This window comes from Palaemon carinicauda, chromosome 11, assembly GCF_036898095.1.
Source record: "Palaemon carinicauda isolate YSFRI2023 chromosome 11, ASM3689809v2, whole genome shotgun sequence".
NCBI lineage: Eukaryota > Metazoa > Arthropoda > Malacostraca > Decapoda > Palaemonidae > Palaemon > Palaemon carinicauda.
This window is the reverse complement of record NC_090735.1, coordinates 45,076,127-45,083,626: the sequence shown is the minus strand read 5'-3', so window position 1 is coordinate 45,083,626 and position 7,500 is coordinate 45,076,127. Positions and strand designations below refer to the sequence as shown.

Here is a 7,500-nt window from a genome sequence, read left to right as displayed (position 1 = left end):
AGGGGAACCACATACTGTTCGGCCACTTGTGGGCCACTATTGCCGCTACCCCTTGAAGGATCTCAGTTTGTTGAGGACCCTCAACAGAGGTTGTGAGGAGGGAACAGATAAATCCAGGACCATCTGTTCCAGTATAGGGACATCGCGTCAACTGCTTCCGCTAAGGGGTCCTCATACGGGGACACGTACAGGGGCAACTTCTTGTTGTCTTTCGTCGCAAAGAGGTCTATCTGCAGTTCTGGGACTTGATTCAGAATGAAGGAGAATGATCCTGCGTCTAAGGACAATTCCGACTCTATCGGTGTGAACCTGGATAGAGCGTCCGCTGTCACATTGCGGACTCCTTGAAGGTGAACTGCCGACAGGTACCACTTCTTCTTTTCCGCCAATCGGAAAATGGCTAAACATCACTTGGTTGAGAGTGGTGACCTCGACCCTTGTCGATTCAAGCATCTCACAACCACCTCGCTGTCCATCACCAATCTTATGTGGATCGAGTGACGGCGGGGAGACTTTCTTTAAGGTAAGGAGCACTGCCATAGCTTCTAGAAAGTATATATGAAAGGTCCTGAATAGCTTGGACCAAGTCCCCTGGACTTTTTTCCGATGAGAGTGACCTCCCTATCCTCCTTTGAGGCATCTGAGTGAATCGTCATCGACGGGGGAGGTGGCTGAAGAAGAACCGACTTCTTTAGATGTCTGGCTTGGGACCAGGCCTGAGAAGAGTACGTAGCCGAGGCGGCACTGGTCTTCTCAGATCTCTTCGCGCGTTTGATGCATACCTTCTCCAAACTCCTGTTGAATCCTTTAGCTGTGCTCTTAGCACTGGGTCTGTCACTGAAGCAAACTGGAGAGAGCCTAGTACCCTCTCCTGTTCGCGTCTTGATATCCTTTCGGAATCTAGAAGTCTCTTGACAGAGCCCGCTATCTCCTTCCTTTTCTTCGTCGGGATGGAGAAACTGTGTGACAAAAGGTCCCAGTGGATTCCCAGCCACTGGAACCTTTGGGATGGAGAAAGTCGAGACTTTTTTCTGTTGATCTTGAAGCCTAGGTACTCTAGGAACTGGATCACCTGACTGGGAAGCTTGCAAGCATCGGTCTCGGATGCTGCCCACACCAGCCAGTCGTCCAGGTAGGCTACTACCTGAATTCCCTTTAGGCGTAATTGTTTGAGAGCTGCGCTCGCAAGCTTCGTGAAAATCCTTGGTGCTATGTTTAGCCCGAATGGCAAGGCTCTGAAGGCGTATAGTCTCCGTTGTAGCCACGAACCCTAGGTAGGGGGAGAGTCGACGGCTGATTGGAATGTGCCAATAGGCGTCTGACAAGTCTATAGAGACTGAGTATGCCCTCTCGGGCAGTAAGGTCCTTATGTGTTGCAGTGTTAGCATCTTGAATTTGCAATTCACTATGAACTTGTTGAGTGGCGACCAGTCCAGAATGACTCTGAGCTTTTCCGAGTCTTTCTTGGGAACACAAAACAGCCTCCCTTGGAATTTGATGGACTTCACCTTTCGGATCACCTTTTCTCCAACAGTTCTTGAACGTACTCCTCCAGAACGGGGGTGGAGTGTTGGAAAACCGAAGGCACGGGGGTGGAGTGCTGTACCAACTCCAGCCCAGTCCATTCTTGAGTAGGCTTTGGGCCCAGGGATCGACAGGTCCAGCAATCCCAAAATTTCACATCAATCTCCCTCCTACCGCTATCGTTTCACTTGGACTGCCGTCCTGAGGTCTTGCCTCCCTGACCACGACCATCTCTGAATCCCCTTCCCCTTGAGGGGCGCCTAGACGAGCCTCTGGCTGCTCCTCTAGGTTTTGCACGAAAGGAAGAAGACTGTCCTTCGAACATTGGGGTGAATGTGGATGACTGAACCTGGCACAGCCTGGGGTACCCACTGAAAAGTAGTCGGGGTTTGTGCCACCATCTGGGGCCACTGGAGGCAATGGCAATTTGCAGTTGCTGTTGCTGTCGAAAAGGCTTGGCTGACCGAGACGGTAGCCTAGTCCTCATATTCTTCCTCTTTGGTTGAGGACCCTCATCCGGGGAAGATTTTCTTTTGATAGCCAGGCCCCACTTCTGGAGAAGGTTTCTATTCTCCACGGCGGCCTTATCAACAACCTCTTTGACCACATCGGTAGGGAAAAGGTCTTTTCCCCAAATGTTGGAGGAGATTAACTTCCTTGGCTCGTGTCCTCACCAAGGCCCCGGTGAACACGAACTCCCTGCAAGCTCTCCTTGCCCTGACGAAGCTATAAAGGTCTTTCGTCACTGTGGCTAGGTGAGACTTAGCCACTACCATGAACATTTCATGGACCTTGGGGTCACTTGCCATCGTCTCAAGAGTTAGTCTGATGAGACATTGAGGCAGCCAGTCTTTCTTTTGTCTCGAACTCTCTTCGTAAAAGAGAGTCGGACAGCTTGGGGAGGTCCTCGCCGAATTGCCGTCCGGCAATATCAGCCTCCAACTTTCCCACTGAGAATGTCAGATGGACCATCCTTCCAGTCTTTGTGGTCCATAGGCAGGGCCAGCGACAAGGGTTTACACTCCTCCAGGGAGGGGCAAGGCTTGCCGGCCCCGACTGCCTTTAGGACAGCCGCAAACCCTTTTCTGTAAAAAGGGGAAGGCTCTAGCAGGAGAGGACACAAAAGAAGGAGCTTCTTGTTCAATGCAGCTACCTTCGAGTTAGAGAAACCCCCTCTATTCATCGAGGATGAAAGTAGGGCTTGAGCCTTAGCATGGTCCATAATTATGACCTCCTTCGGCTCTGTCTCCTCCCTTGAAGCTGGTTCTTTTCTCAGCCGGACATAGCAGTCCGGATATGATGCCTTGCTGGGCCAAAATTCCACCTCCTCTAGTGGAACTGAACCCAGCTTATCGGAGATGACGATCTTTCCAGTCGTCATTGGCATGTGCTCAGCATACCTCCAGGGGTTAGCATCTGAGCATACGGGAAGGTCTTTCACAATGAGCCCTTTCCGGGGCCCACGTGATTCTGCCAGGGACTGCATACGCAGTTCCATAGCAGCCGCCTTCTCCTGATTCTCCTCTGCATTTGTTGGATCATTCCAACAATCGAAGAGAGGGCCTGTCCCAGTTCTACTGGGACCGGCCGATGTTGAGGGGATAGGATCCGGAATCTGAACCGGAATAGCCGACACCTCGTCGACCTCATCCTCTACGACATCCGGGGTTTTGAACTTCATCCTGACCTTCTGCCAGGAGGTCTTGTTCCAAACGTTCGTCCAGGTCAGACATCCTGTCCTCTAACTGGATGTCTTGCATCGCAACTGCGACTTCCACGTCCACCTGGACTTGATCTTGAGGGATCTCCTCTTGAGGCTGGGGAATCACTGCATCAGGCTGATGCCTGGGGAAAAAGATACGCCCTCATCTTCTCACTTGGAAGATAAGGGCCAGAGGTGTTCTTCTTGAAGCCCCTTACCCAAGTACGAAGCTTTTCCCTTGCTATATCCCTTGATTCCGCCGTTCTAGGGGAATCAAAAGCCTCAGTAATCAGGTTAGTGCATACAGTACATACCTGAGGGTCCCAATACTGGAGATCATCCTTGGAGACAGCGCATGCTGCATGTGTCCTACAACACTCATGTCCGCAGAGGTTCTTGCTGCGGACATTGCAGAAAACATTTCCCCACTTCGGAGGGTCCTCCTGTAAAGAGAAGAAAATTCCATGAGTATCAAGTGAACTATGTATCACTGGATATGCATAGTATAGCATAACAATTCATAAAGGAAAGACACACACTTGTGTTTCCCTCACAACCCATTGTTGCAGCCTTCCGGATAATAAAATCAAAAATGGTTTATCTCTTCTAGAGTAACCAATGCAAGGTTTCCAGAGGAAACAGGTGGAGCTCACACCTAAGCAATGATTTAAAATCCTGGATAATAGACAGGGAAGAACTCAGCTTCCTATCTGAGGGCAACAGCAAAGGGTGTGCCAGAAAACACAATAGTGTTAGAAGACACAGTGCTGTACCAAAACCCTTACTATAGTTTTCCTCTTACTGTATATGCTATACAGAAGAATACTAGTACAGTATAGGGGATGTGTGCCGGCCTGCCTTTGCCGGCCGGCACACACCACAACTAGCTTTAAAGTATACTACTTAACAGCTATAGGGCGGCAGACTCTGGTTCAAATGCCTGTGCCGGTCGGCAGCAAACTGCCGGCCGGTAACAGCCAGTGTGTTGGCCGGCAATGGCTGCTGCCAACAACTACACAAGGTTAGTACCCAGCTGCCGGCCACACTCTTGGTGACCGGCAGACAAGGGCTGACATAAGCCGGCCGGCAAAGGTACAAGACCGATGCCAGCCGGCAGCAAAAGAACCAGAGGACTACACCTGCCCGGCTGCCGGCCTCATAGGCCGGCAGCCGGGACAGGTACAGCACTTAGAAGAAAAATAGAATGGATGCCGGGATAAGAGTGTACACAACCTCAAGCCCGGCAACCGAAAGAGTGCATATAAGGAAGGGGAGAAACTAATTCAGGCTTCCTTGACCAATGCCGTCCGGCTCTGCCGGCAGGCATGGATGAGGGACCAAGAGAGGTCCGGGCAGCACTCGAAAACATAAGACCCTTGCCGGCCAGCAGCTCTGCCGGCCGGCAAGGGGCTGAGTCAATTCCACATCCTAACCTATACTAGGTCCAGAAGTAGAACGACGTACAGTACAGTAAGACCCTGCCGGCCAGCTCTGCCGGCCGGCAAGGGGCTGAGTCAATTCCACATCCTAACCTATACTAGGTCCAGATGTAGATCGACGTACAGTACAGTATGAAGAAAAAGGGGGGAAGGGACAAGAGGGTCCTGCCAACCTTGCTTTAGTGGACAGATCACCCGCAGCCAAGAAACTTATCTTAGCCTAAGGGAGATCTAAGGGGAAAGGCCAGCAATACTTGCCAGCTTCCAGAGCACCAAAGCAAGGAAGGCGTTGCTACTCCCAAGGAAGAACTTATCCTCCCGCGAGAACAGCAACAGGACTAGTCTGGTAGATCACAAAAGAAGGAATCATATCCACAGAAACCTTCGGTAGTGACCTAAGGGAGCTAAGCTCCCTTTGTATGTGTTAGGTCAGCGAGGGGGACTCAGCCCAAGCCAGACAACACAGACTCAGACTAAAAACTCTGTTGTTCTGTCCCTCTTGAACCATAACTACAGGAACAGGAAGGTACAGTAACACCTAGTATAGTTTTATCGAAAATAAATTCGGAAAAAACCACTTAGGAATAAGCCCAAGGCTTAAACAGAGGGAAAGGGATTGCATACCTTCTCCGAAGAAAAGAAAGCAACCGGGGAGTATGATAAAGTATGATAAAGTATACTAAGGCTCCATAAGCAACTAGCCTAGGGCACCAAGAGAATCGATTACCTAATTCACCGAAACTCACTCGTATACTATCTTGGAAATATTCCACACAGTCTAAAATGTATAAAATATAGCCTAAAGCTTCAATAAAATTTTAACTACACTCGGAAAAACCATAATCATGCATGAAGTACTAGGACCAAACGACTAGGCTACATGGCCTAGCGTAGGCCAGAATGGCGAATACTTCGCCAAATAATACTAAGCACGAAAGGAAATCCTATGTAATGCTAAATAGCTAAAATTTATTAAAGCAAAACAACCAGAATGTCGCTCTGACTAACTAACTTATACCTAGCGAGCGACAGCGTCCAAGACGCCTCTGTAGGCTAACGGGCTCTTGTATCAAAGATTAATCCTATTAATCACTCAAAATTTTACCAAGAGCCTACATTTATACATAACAGACACTATACTCAACTTATCAGAGGCCGACGAAGACGAAGAAGCCATGAAAAGTCGAATAAATCCAAGATTTGCGAGAAAAACATGAAAAAACACCTGAGTAGTTAAGCTACGCAAAAAGGAATACAGATGGCGCCAGGATTGGCGCCAGGCACGCATACGAATCGGAGGATAGGGTAGCCTTGGGAGCGGCTCCCCTTTTTCTTTCCCGAATTCGTATCTCGCCAATCCCTCCTACGAGACGAAATCTCTGTCCAGGATGTAGATTGCCATGTGGCGTGTCTAGAATACGTCCTCTGATATGTCGCGATATCCCTTTCACGAGGGATACTCGCTCCAGGAGTTAGAATTCTGGTACCTTAAGGTAAATTCTCTGGAATATCGCCGTAGTTGTAATATACCCTAGGAAGCTACCCTATAGGAACTTCCATCAGGACGACATGGCTTGAGCCCAATTATATATATATATATATATATATGTATATATATATATATATATATATATGTATGTATGTATGTATATATATATATATATATATATATATAAACGTATTATATATCTACACAGTGAATACTCTCTCTCTCTCTCCATCGTTACGTTTTGAAGTTTTTTTTCCCTTATCGTTTTTCAAAGCACTAGTGCATTTTCCTCCATGCAACAAATAACAGAATCCTCTTCGCGATATTGACTTGGATTTTCTCTCCGGGAATGGGGGGGGGGGGTGGCAATATACTTCGACAAGGCATGAAATTATCATAATTTCACACCGGTGGTTGTTGAAAGGGGTGGGGGGGGCAGGTTTGAATAAATGGTGAGTGGGACCTACAGCGTAGCCTGCAAGGATTGCCGTTGGTGGTATGAACGGTTAAGAATCTCTAAGTTCACTCCTCTCTTAATTTCCGTTCATCACTTTTTCATTGATTTATGGGTTCTCTCACGTAGAGGTTTGGCCTCTTTTAATTTAGTTATCACAAACATATCATCATCATCATCTCTACGCCTATTGACACAAAGGGCCTCGGTTAGATTTCGTCAGTCGTTTTCTACCTTCAGCTTTTAATTCAATACTTTTCCATTCACCCTCGCCTACTACGAATATTTTTTAAAATGTATAAGGAGTAAAAATATTATAAGACTTATGGCAATGATGATAATGAAATTAATAATAACACAACAATTTTTTCCTTTGCAGACGAAATTCCTGCTGCCCATGCAGGGAGACGTCAGCCGAGCGGTTCTCCAGATGGTTCCTCCTCGACGGCATCATCTGCGTCTTTGTGTTTGTTATTGTCCTACACCTCTCTCCATCTTCCCCTAAGCATTGTTTATTTCGTGCAGGTTTTCACGACCCTCGTTTTCCACCTCAGTTTTAGCAAAGTAAACTTTCCGAGGAATCCAGGCATTCACAGTGAGTTGTCGCCATGACGTCATACCCCTGCGCGGCATTGTCCTCAAAAGATGTACGAAAATTTATCTGGCCTGAACGATTATCTCTTGTCATGTTCGATCCGTTATTGTCAAAAGAGAATAAGTGTCTTTTAGAGAAGTTTCGTGATTTTCTTTTAATATTGTGATTTTGAAAAAAAACTCCAGCTACAATTGAGAGTTTTGTTTTGTCTTAATATAATTTTCATAACGGCGATTTTCTCGAGATCTTTTCCACTGTGCAGAATGCTTATTTCAAAATGAATGATAAAAACAATTG

The 7,500-nt window shown here is 47.4% G+C and overlaps 1 pseudogene; it reads left to right on the top strand.

Annotated features, from left to right (window-relative positions):
• Window positions 1-7,220, top strand: part of LOC137649265 (hemicentin-1-like) — a 32,233-nt pseudogene extending 25,013 nt beyond the window's left edge.
• The last annotated feature ends 280 nt before the right edge of the window (window positions 7,221-7,500 follow it).